Below are 12,482 nucleotides of genomic sequence, written 5' to 3'. Positions count from 1 at the left end.
CCAAAACTCCCTGTAGACAGGTGCTGGGGTGTGTGTGTGTGTGTGTGTGTGTGTGTGTGTGTGTGTGTGTGTTCAGTCATTTTTCATTCATGTCTGACTCTCTGTGACCCCATTTGGGGTTTTCTCAGCAGAGATACTGGAGCAGTTTGCCATTTCCTTCTCCAGTTCATTTTACAGATGAGGAAACTGAGGCAAACAGGGTGAAGTGACTCACCCAGGGTCACAGAGTCCAGTAAATAAGGGCTGGTGAGATGCTATAGGATGGAAGGGGAGCCTGGAGAGGCATCGTAGGGAGGAAAGAGTCTTGAACAATAAATTTGTTTTATAGCTTGGGACCTCTGGGAATGAGATGCTAGAATGAGGAATCACTTGGTGGAAGGGTCTTCAGGGTTGGCTGAATCCGTCTCACGTAGGGCGGAGGGGGAGGAAAGAATGGAGGAGCCTGGAACCTGGTGACAAGTGGCACTCCACCCTCCGACCGCCTGATCTCACGACTTCCTCTCTTTCTTCCTGCCCTTTTCTCTGAAAAGGGATTGTCTGCTGCCTTCCAGCCCCACCAGATTTAGTCTGGAAACCAGGGTTGCATCGTTGTTTTCCTTTCTCTGAAAAAGGGAAGCACCCACCACCACAGGCCCCTCCATTTCCAGTCATGGGCCGTCTACCTCCTGGCTCTCACTGAATCTGTAGCTGCCCCCAGATACCTGCCTCCCTCCCGACCCCCACGAATCTTTGAAGACAAATAATTGGTTACCCTAGAGAATTCTCCCCCACTGGCCCCCCTTCGACCTGTCCTGTCTCCTGCCTCTGACCCCACCTGACCCCTTGTCTGGGATCTGTCTGTTTCTTTGATGGTCTAGACTAGGGGTGAGGGGAAGGCTGTGACCTGCTGGCTGTGTACTCTGAAGGATCTCCTGTCCAGGGCTAGGAAGCCTTTAGAAGGTGACCTCGGAGGAAACTGGAAACACCCTGGGAGCCAAAGGAAGCTCTTTCTTTCTCCCCCCACCAGCCCAGTCCAGGTTCTCCTCTAGCCATCGACTTCCTTCTCTATAGCCTCTCATTTTATTTTATTTCAATATATTAAACACCTAGTGTGCATTATATGAGGCCATGTACCAAGGTCTGGGAATAAAAGCATAATAATTTCCTCCCCATTCCCTTAATGGAAAAAGCACTGGATTTGTATTTGAAGACCTGGGTTAACATCTCAGCTTGGTCACTTATTTGGGGTGTGATTTTAGGCAAGCCATTTCCCCTCTCCAGGCCTCAGTTTCCCCATCTGTAAAACAAGATGTAGGTGGCCAGGTGGCTAGAGGACCAGACCTGAAGTCAGTAAAACCTTAGTTCAAATCTGGCCTCAGACATTTACTTGCTGTATGGCCCTGGGCAAGTCACTTAACCCTGTTTGCCTCAGTTTCCTCGTCTGTAAAAAATGATCTGGAGAAGGAAAGGACAAACCATTCCAGCACCTCTGCCAAGAAAAGCCCAGATGGGGTCACAAAGAGTCAGACACGACTGAAAAAATGACTGAACAAGAAAACTGTTGAACCCTGAGGCCCATTCCGGCTCTAACATTCTGGGATCTTCATGCCTTCCTTGCTCTCCCCTCCCAGGGTATCCCCCTACCACATCCCCCACATTTCCCCCTAGAGCTCTTTCTGGGCCTCCCTTTCCCTCTGCTGCACCTTTCTTTCTTCTCCCCTCCCCCCTGGGCTTTCCCAGGCCCAGGGCAGCAGCTGCAGCTGTAGCACCTTCCCTACCTGCAGGGGTGAGCACCTGGTGCCCTGACAGTCAGACCTGCAGCCTAGAGCGGAGAGCAGGCCCCCAGCAGTAGGACTGACAGCAGAGATCCCAGCACCTGCTACAGCAACAAAGGCATCTCTCCTGGTAGCACTGATAAGGAGCCCAATGGAAAGTACTCTGGACTTGAAAACAGGAGAACCTGACTCCGACACTTACTAGCTACGTGACCTTGGGCAAGTCACTTAATATATGTCTACCTCAGCTTCTTCAGCTGTAAAATAGAGATCTCCAGGGTTGTTGTGTGAAGCAAATGAGATAATACTTGTGAAGTGCTTGGTGAATCTTAAAGCCCTATATCAATGTTCATGATTATTATTATGAGGATAAGTTTATTATAATAATAAGCATCAACAATAGCAGGGACAGCAGGGAGAAGGCCGGGTTAGACTCCTGACAGAACACCCAGACTGCAGACATCACCCCCATGGAGGGGGCAGTGATACCTGTCCAGTGACTGAGCTGGGAAAGCCTGACCCTCCCTCCCCCACAGGGTTGGGAGTGGGAGGAATGTGGGCTCTGAAAAGGGAACCCCAGTGACAGAACACAGGGTGACAGCAATGCCACATGACATGGGAAACCGGAGCAAGCATGCCCCGTCTTACCCCCATGGATAGGCACCAGGTTCAAATCCCCATCAATCCAGTGCTTTCAGTCAAAGAGGAAAAAGGAATTCCTGGAGATTTGTCCATGGGGATACCCCAGCCTCCTCTCCTAGGTTTGCCCTGTTAGAGGATAAGACTTTGGGGGAGTGTTACAGGACACCAAAAGAGGCCACTCCCCTGGAAGGGCCTTTCCTATACTGCTACCCCCATTACTTTGCCTTCATTTACCCATTAGTAAATTAGGTCAGAGCCAATAATTGCTAAAAGACAGTATGGTAGGGGTGGATAAGTGGCACAGTGAATAAGAGCACTGGCCCTGAAATCAGAAGGACCTGAGACCTTCGGCCTCAGACACTTAACACACTAGCCCTGTGACTTTGGCCAAGTCACTAAACCCTAATTGCCCTCCAAAAAAATAAAACCAAAAAAAAATTTTAAGACAGTATGGTGTAATAGATAGTAAACTGAAAACGCTTTGGACGGTACTTGGTTGGGAACACAGGCCTTGGTTGGGGACTCTGGGTATACCAATGATACTATGGAAAAAGCACTCCACTGGAAAACGGAAGGCCTGGGGCCGAGGCAGAATATTGAGTAATCCTGCCTCAGATACTTAGTGTATAACTGTGGGCAAGCCATTCAACCTTTCTGAGTCTAGCTTCCCCTTCTTTAAAATAGAAATAATAACAGTAACTGTTGGCGCAGCCTTCCAGGGTTGTTATCAGGTTTTACGTTACCCTGTAACAAAGTGACTTCTAGACTTTCCAGAGCTGCCTACGTGGTCCTAGACCTAGAGGGGGTCTCCGAGACGAGCTAGGTTAGCTCCCTAATTTTACATATGAGAAAACTTGGTGCCAAAGAACGTTTCAGACCCAGGTTCCCTGATTCGCAAGTCGATATTTTCCCCCACGCGCCATGACGTCTTTGATGTCTCAGTGGTTAGAGATCTTTCGGGACTAGGGATAATTGAAGGGTGGGGGTGGGGTCCTGGGGGAGGAGGATGCCGGTGTTTTCCCGTCGGGACCGAGCGTGGAACTTCGGTGCAAGGCATGGAAGGAGTGAGGCTAGGGGAGGTAGAGGCGCCCATCGGGGCCCTCGGAATGCTTTGTTGTTGGGGACGTGGATGTCGCCGGGATTCCAGCCCCTGTCCCTTGGGTGAGATACGAGTCAGGAGTGTAGCACGTGCTGTGGGGGGTAAAAAGGTCAGAGCTTCGCAGGCCGTCCTGGGGAAGGAGGGAGGGCATTTCGTTCTGCCAAGTCATGTTCAGCCCGACTGGAGGCAGATTCTTGGGAGGCGAGACCTGTTGTTCACCTGGAACTCAGGAATTCTCCTCTCCCCAGCTCTGGAAACGAGGGGGGGGGGGGGGGGGAGGAGGCTGAGGACCCCTCCCGCCTCGAAAGAAGCTAAGGGCAACCCCCTGACAGGGCTGACCAGGAGATGGAAGCAAGGGAGGGACCTCGAGGAAGAGGGTGGAGGAATCCCCAGGGACCGAGGGAAGCGGCTAAAAATAGATGGGGGAAAATTCCGTCACCTTCCCAAAATAGAAACCGACTCAACAACAAAAGACCTGGAGAATGATGTCAGGGCAAGGAGAAGAATTGCGTGGGGGGAGGGGAAGAGGAATGTCCTGAGGCAGCCCGTTCTCCCCAACTTTTCTGGGGCCGTGCCCCCCACGGGTGCTAAAGCCACATCACCCACCCACCCACCAGCGAACGGGGGTCGGGAAGGAGACCCAGATTCAAATCCCTCGGTCTGACACCGACTCAGGGCGTGCCTTTGGTCAAGCCCACCACTCTCAGTTTTCCTCATCTGTAAAACGGGTATAACGATCCCCGCATTCCAAACGCCCCCCTACCCCCGGGTGGCTGGCTGACGGTGAGGAAGGTTCTCTGCGAACCTAGGGCGGCCCGCTCGGCCTACCCAGAGCCAGCTGTGGGGATGGATGCGGGCCAGGATGGAGAGCGGGGACACCCAGGGAGCTGGGGGAAGGAATGAAGTGGGCGGTGGGGGAGGGGCCCTGGGCCAGGAGAGCCCCTGGCCACCCTGGAAAAGCTGCTGACGGAAGGGAAGGGAACCCAAAGGGAGAAGCGGCGCTAAAAATAGCATCCCCAGCTCCTCCCTGGGTTATTTTTAGCCTCCTGGCGGCTGGAGGGCCCTCCCCTTTGGCGTCAGCAGAAAGGAAACTGGGCACCTCGGAGACTCCCCATCCCTCCTCCCCTGCCCCCAAGCCCCAGGTTTCTCCAGGGCTGCTTGGGCTCCGGAGCAGAGTAGAGGGGAGAAAGGCCACCCTGCAAGCAGCTGCCCAGGGGGTCAGCCCTGGTGCCTCCGGGCTCACCTCGGAGCACCCGGGCACTCCCCTGTCCAGGTCCCCCGGACTCTCCCTTCCTAGAGTCTCCCATCCCGGCTTTCCGGCAAGTGCTGTGCGCGTCCTGTGGACCGGACTTGGCGCTGGCCTTTGGGTAAGGTCAGATAGTCTGGAAAGGAGACGTACCGGATCTGAGTTAAAATACTGTTTGGTTGCAGGACGACTCACTTCCCCTGCTGGAACTGAGTTTCGCTATCTGTGAAATGAGATGAATCATCACTGGCGGGCACAGGGTGCTATGATAAAAAGAGCGCTCCACTGGGTGCCCTGGCATCTGGCATTTACTAGCTGTATGAACTTGAACAAGCCCCTTCCCCCATGAGAGACCTCAGTTTCCCCCTTTGTAAAATTAGGGGCTCAGACTACATGATCCCTAAGATTCCTGACGGCTCTAATGTCCTGTGATCCTGACTTTTAGGGCAGTTGTTAAAATCCATGTAGGTGGTGGTGGCGATTATTTATTGCTGGGGCTCATGCAGAGAAGGGACTCAGAAAACGTTGGTTGAATAATAGATTTGAGCGGCTCTAAGGGTTGGGGAGGAGCCAAACTCGTAAAGGAGGAGAGAGTGAGTCTTTGGGCACTTGGAGAGAACACCCTCAGCCCTGTTTTCTGCTCATCTGGAGATGCCCAGGGCCAGGCTGGCTGGAACTTCCTACTGGGGACACAGCTATGACCAGCCATCCAATGGGGGAATTCCCTTGGGGAGGGAACCCTCACCCTAATCTTTCTGAGCTTTGAGGGTTCCAGCCAATGAGATCATCCCCACCACCACCACCCCCCCAATGGAAAGCAGCGGGGAGACCTGTGACGCCAGCACCAGAGCCACCCACAGTCCCCAGCCTTGGAGCAAGCCCAGCTGCAGGCTTTCCTGTGCTTGATAGTGCTGAGGACTGCAGGGCTTGGGAAGCAGGGATCAAGGACCTGAAGGGCTTTTCCCTCCATTCCCTTCATTTTACAGATGAAGAAAGTCAGCTCAGAAAGGTGACCAGAAGCTACAGTGGCTTGCCTTTTCCATAGCTCAATTCAAGGGCCACCTCAGCAAGACCTTGACTCATCCCTCCCTGGGAATTTCTCTTGTAAATATATTATACATGCCCCCCATAGCATGTAAGCTCCTGGAAGGCAAGAACTGTTTTAGTTTTGTCTTGGTAGCCCCCCACCTAGCACCCAGCCTGACACATGGTAGGTGCTTAATAAACTTTGACCCACTTGAGCCCAGATTCTCTGACCTCAATTCTAGACTGACCTGCTGGCCCAGTCCCAGAAGCTGCTGCCCTTAGCCTAGGGGACAGAGTGACTAGGTCAGGATGCCCTAAGACAGCTGGGACACACATCTGGGCTCATGTATTTGACTTGCTGTTTTCTCCTGAGGGGCTAGGGTGGGGCTGCAGGGATGCTGGCTGTAGGAGGCCTGGCAGCAGAGGGGAGAGCACTGTTTGGAGAATGGCCTGCTCTGTCCACACCCAGAGCTCATATCCCAGAAGCCACAGGCTGGAATAATGATAAGTGCCATTTAGAGAATGCTTTATGCACCTTCCTCACCCCTATTTATAAGCAATAATAAGTCACAATTCATGTAATGTTCTACGTTTTAGAGGCAGTGTGTCATAGTGGACAGAAGGCTAGCCTCAGAGCCTGGAAGGCCCTAGGTTCAGGTCCTCCCTTTGACACAGACTGGCCTTGTGACCCTGAGCATATCATTCAAACTCCCAATAGACTTTTTTGTGTGTCTGGGACACTTATGGATCCCTTCTCAGATTCATAATTTTAAAAGCATAAGATAAAATATACAGGATTCCAAAGAAAATCAATTATATTGAAACACAGTTATCAAAAGAGTTTTTTAAAAAGTCTCCCAGATCCCAGGTTAAGAATTCCTGCTTTTAGGGGTGGCAAGGTGGTGTAGTGAGTAAGAGCACCAGTCCTGGTGTTGGGAGACCCGGGATCGGTTCCGGCCTCAGATACTTGGCACCCACACAAAATAACTGGTCGTGTAACCTTGAGTAAGTTACTTAACCCCAATTGCTTTAAAAAATAATAATTAAAAAAAAGAATTCCTGCTTTTAGAACAAGTTTTGGAGAAGGTGGCAATCTGCATTGATAAGAATTTCCTCACCTGGGAGTTTCTTCTACTAACAAAACTTTAGTCTAGTCCCTGTTCCTTTAAGCTTTATGAAGTATGTCCCTCAGTTCCACATAGTGGATGGTATCAGGGCTTTTCCATTGATGTTTTCTGATTGCCCACGTAGCTCATTTCTTCCACCTTCCAACTGGTCACCCACTTCTCACTCAGGCCTGGACTGAGGAGCCTAGTGCCAAGGTAGTTAGGCTAGAACTGGTGTCACCTCCCCTTCCTTCCCTTCCCCACCACCACCAGCAAACAGGAGACTTGGGGCCACTCTTCCAATAAATTTCTCCCCACCCACCCCCAGTTCTCCCCCAGAACTGTCAGAATGAAACCAGTCACCTCCTCCACACTGATGCTGTCATATTCCTTCCTGCTCACCTGCTTCCTGAGGCTGGCACTCTGGAGGGCATCGAGCTCTGAGAGAGTCTGCTCCAGAAGCAAGAGCCTGGGGGGCTGGGAGGCAGGAGCTCCTGGGGGCTTCTGCCCCACTACATGTTACCTGTGCAAGGCCCTTTCCTTTTCTGGGTCTTAGTTTCTTTATGTGTGGAATGAATAGATTGGAAGGGGTAGGATGACCTTCCTACTCCAAGATGCCCTGAGTCTGGGAGTCTTCTCCCAACTGGGCACTTCTCCCTTAGGGCACCTTGGTTCCTTATCTTTTCCCACCTTTCCTCTGTGCGCCAACACACTCATCCCCAAAGTTCTACAGCTCCGCATGGGTGTGTGTGTGTGTACATGTTGATGCTGATTTCGTGATGAGAGATATGGTGTCTCCTCCATCAGACTGTAAGCTCCTTGAGGTCAGGAACCTTGTTTTTTACCTTTCCTGGTATCCAAAGGGCTCAGCAGAGTGCCTGGTCCAATGGCATGTAACAGATGCCTGTTGGCTCTTGAGTGGTTGAGAAAAAAGCACTCTGGCATGGGAGAAAGAGCACTGGATTGAGAGGCAGGATGGCCTGGGTTTATTAAAACTTACATCAGACATTTTCTATCTGTGTTACCTTGGGTAACTCATTCCACCTTGATAAGTCTGTTTTCTTATCTGTAAAATGGGTACGATAATAGCACCTACTCAAGGGGTTGTTATATGTGGATTGAATTAGATAATTTGTGTATAGCACTTTGCAGATCATGTAGGGTTAGATAAATGTCAGCTATTATTAATATTATTAGATATATTATTGATTTATTAATTAAAATTAATAATTTATTATTAATATTATTAGATCTCTCAAGGTCTCAGTTTCCCTATAGGTAAATGGGGGCAAGCCTTTCATTCATTTCAACCCTGCCTTTCAGGGTTCTTCTGGGAGAAATGTTTTCTTTGTAAACTATAATACATAGAAATGAGTTTTTGTAAGAATGTGCCTGGGATCCCATGTTCCTGTGAGAAATTAGCTTTCTTTCTGAGAATGAGCCTGACTCTCTATCTCAGTGGACCCTGGGAACCTAAGACCCCTGGGTCTATGGAGGAGAAGAGGATCCAGAAGAAGGGGTCACTGTCTCTCTCTGCCTAGACTAACCACCCAAAGTCCCCTCATGCCCCTCTAGCTCCTGTCTGCTATCTCTTCTCCTCTGCTCCGGTACCTCAGTTTCCCAGGGTGGTGGATAGAGCCGGGGTGAGTTCAGAGGCAGGGAAGGGGATACCCACTGAACAGGTTCAAAGAGGGGGTCCCAGGGAATGTTTTCAGCTCTGGCTGCCCCCAGAGCAACCTTGAATCATCAGCTTTGTCCCTCCTGCCCCTGCACCAGCAAAGCCAGCTCCCCAGACAGCCTGTGGGAAGGGGGGGGAAGCCTTTGGAGATGAGGGTTCCTGTGTGTGACTGAATGTGTGTGTGAACATCTGTCTTTGCATGCACACTTGTGTCTGTGTCTGTGTGTGTCTCAGTCTCCATGGGTGGGTGTCTGCCTGACAGTGAGTGTGTGTGTGTGTGTGTGTGTGTCCGTCTGTCTCCGTGGGTGGCTGTCTGCCTGTCTGCCTCCCAGAGACACCTTCCCTCTAGCTGATCCTCCTGCCCCGCCCTCTCCCTGTCTGACATCCCTGCAGGCACCACCACCCCCCTCCTCTGTTCCTGTTCCAGGGCTCTGCCTTGATGCTCCCTGGGATGTGAGATCAGGGGCCTGGCCTACCACCCAGCTCCAGAGGCAGAGGTGAAAGCAGCCTAGACAGACTGAGGGCAGTAAGTAGGCACGAACCAGGACATTGCAAAGCAAAGGAAAAAGCCTGAAAGTGCAAAGTCAGCAGAGCCACGGGCTTATGGGGCAGGAGGAATGGAAAAGCATGGAAACAAAGGGTGGGTGCATGGAAAGGAGGAGCAGAGGGAGGAGACAAGTGAGGCTAGAGACAGACTATGAGGGGCCTTGAATTCCAGTAGAAGGATTTTTCTCCTTCAGGCAGTAGGGAGCCATGGAAGGTGTTGGAGCAAAAGAGGAATCTGATTAGAGCTGAGCGACCTGGTATAATTGGAAAGAGCCCCACATTTGCAGTCAGGGGATAATAAGCCTCTATGTCATAAGATTCTAGATTAGGAGCTGGAAGAGTCCTCAGAAGCTATGAGCAAATGAAGGCAAAAGCATTCATTGTGTTAAGGACCAAGGATACAAAGATAGTCTTTGCCCTTAAGGAATATTATTAATGATAATAATAAAATGATAATAAAAAATAAAATAATAATATCACTATCCAGCATTTAAGGTTTGCAAAACATTTTACTCACTTGGACCCTCACAAAAACTCTGTTATTATCCCCATTTTACAAATGAGAAAACTGAGACCAAGAGCCATTAAAGAATATTGATACTAGGGGTGGCTAGGTGGTGAAGTAAATAGAGCACCAGCCCTGGAGTCAGGAGGACCTGAATTTAAATCCGCCTCAAACACTTAGCACTTACTAGCTGTGTGACCTTGGGCAAGTCACTTACCCCCAACTGCCCTACTTTCCCCCCTGCAAAAAAAAAAAAGAATATTGATAATAATAATAGCTAACATTTATAAACCCTGTAAGGTTTACATATGTTTTCTCATTTGATCTTTACAACAACCCTGGAAGATAGGTACTATTGGTATTTTCATTTTACAGGTGAAGGAACTGAGGCTGAGTGGTTCAGTGATTTACCCAGGGTGACACAGCTAATGTGGCAGGGTTGAGGCAGGATTCCCACTCAGGTCTTATTCACACCATGCCCAGGTGTCTGCCACCTAGCTTCGATGGGCCATCTCTAGTCATTCTGATCTTGCCACTGGACCCAGATGGCTCTGGAGGAGAAAGTGAGGTTGGTGACCTTGCACAGTCCTGCCTCCCTTAAATCCTGTTCACTTTCGTCTCATGGCATAACCTTCCTTATGTCAGGTCCTCTTTGAGAACAAAGGACAGAGGGTCACCACCACCACCTGGCTGCCTCTCCTCACCTAGGAAAGTTGTGTCTAGGAAGGGGCACCTTGTTCCAGAAAGGTCCTGGTCCACACTACCTCCCTAGCATCAGAGGGCTCAAGTTCCTTCTTACTTCTTCTACTTCAGTTACCTGTATGACCCTGGGGAAATCACTTAGGGTCACAGATATAAAGCTGGGAGTAAACTTAGAGGCCATTGAACCCAACCTTTCCATTTTACAGATGAGGCCTAGAGAAGGAAAGTGCTGCTCCCAGGGTTATATACCTTGGAAGTGTCTGAGGCAGGATTAGAACCCAAGCCTTCCTGACTGCATTCCATCCTCCAGGCCATCTATCTTTCCCACTCTGGGCCTGTTTCCTTGATGTGAAATGAAAGGGTTGGACTCAGTTGGCCTCTAAGATCTTACTTCCATGACTTTTACCCCTAACTTCAATGACCCTTAGTCAGACTTTGAGCTAATGTATTGATAGAGAAAAATCTTGTCACCTCGATTAGGAGGGTCTAAATCAGATAAGAGTAGAGTGACAAGGGTTCGTTTGAAGGAGTCTGCAGGTTATGCTCTTCCAAGCTCTGTCCTGTGCCTGTTTCAGGGCTCTGGGAGCCCCCGTAGGGACTGGGAAGAGCCCTCCCTGGAGGCCTTGGGGAGTTCCCCTGGAGATCATGGAGAGCCCTCTGGGAGCTCTGACCTCATGGCTCCAGGCAGGGATTCAGAGCATCTTGCTTCTTCCTCTCCCTGAGGACCTAGCCTGGACTTAACCGGGAGAGGCCCTGAGGCTTGGCCCATGGACAAATCAGAGGTGAATATGGCATCAGTGATGATAATAATCTTTTCTTTGGCATTTTTTATTTCCAAATTGTCCTGGGAGGTGGGTGGTACAAAAATGATTCTCTTCACTTTGCAGGGGAGGAAACTGAAGCTTAGAGAGGTCTAAATGACCTGCTCAAGTCTCTAGACTCAAAGCTGTGGATGCTACCAGAGACAGCACACAGCAAAGAGGCACTGAACTTGGAGTCATGGGGACCTGGGTTCAAATCCTGCCTGGAATGCTTCCTAGCTCCTAAGAAAATGCCTCAGTTTCCTCAGTGGCCTCCAAGGTCCCTTCTAAGACAGAAATTCTAAGTCTATGAACTCAGGAGATGAGGGGAGGGGAGAAAGATGTCTCTTGGCTTGGGTCCTTATCCAGGGGTGGGAGACCTGCAGCCTGGAGACCACAAGTGGTCTTCTAAGTCCTTGGGTGTGGCCTTTTGACGGAGTCCCAGTTTTACAGAACAAATCTTTTATGAAGGGGATTTGTTCTGTGAAGTTTGGATTCAGTCAGAGGGCTGCACTTGAGGACCCTTGAGGGCCACAGGTGGCCTCAGGGTCAAAGGTTTCCCACCTCTGTTATAGGCCATTTGTAGTGGAGAGAAACAATAGAACTCAGGGGAGTTAGGACTGAGAAACACCAGGGACTCTGGCCTGTGTTGGCTGTATATGCCTGGGTCTGGGCCTGGTGCTGGGTCTTCACCCCAGATCTCTGGTCACTTAGAAAGTATGCCTCAGAATCTCAGCTTTCCTCCTATGCTGCCTACTTCACTGGGTAGTTAGGAGTCAAGCAAGCACTTTGTAACTGGCAAAGTCATACACCACGGGACATGTGGTACATACATGTGGCTGTACACGCATGCATGTGCCATTTATGTATATGCATAGGTGTGAGCTAGTAAATACACTATTGTACACATTGTGTGCAAACTGTGTGCATGTATAGAAAGGCAGGCAGGCTCGACTTTGCACTCATGTGCACTTGCATGAGTGTGCAAACATATTCACCTATGGGCATGAATCTCTATTGTGTGTCCGTGTGTATATAATTCATGTCTCTGCTATGTGTGTAAGTGTGTTATTGTACTGTGTACAGTGCACCTTGAGAGTGTGTGATTGTATGTACCTTTGGGCATGCTGGGGAGTTGGAGGAAGATACCCCTCCTGCACCCTGGCATCACCTTCCCTGCCCCACCTGCCCGAGAGTGCCTGGGGCCAGGTGGGGCCGGAAGACTGACTCAGCCGCTTGCTGTGCCCAGTTTCAGGGAAGCTGCTGTCTGGCGCCTGGCCCAGACAGCGCCTGCCTGTGCCCTCCCCCACTACTCTAAGGCCTCAATACCAGGTGGCTCCTTGGCCCTGCCTACCTGCCCCCCCCACCCCAGCCTCTA

This window comes from Petaurus breviceps, unplaced genomic scaffold (assembly GCF_028583685.1).
Source record: "Petaurus breviceps papuanus isolate PSGF00001 unplaced genomic scaffold, PetGlider_PUasm1.0 108, whole genome shotgun sequence".
NCBI classification, from domain to species: Eukaryota; Metazoa; Chordata; class Mammalia; order Diprotodontia; family Petauridae; genus Petaurus; species Petaurus breviceps.
This window is presented reverse-complemented; position numbering follows the sequence as displayed.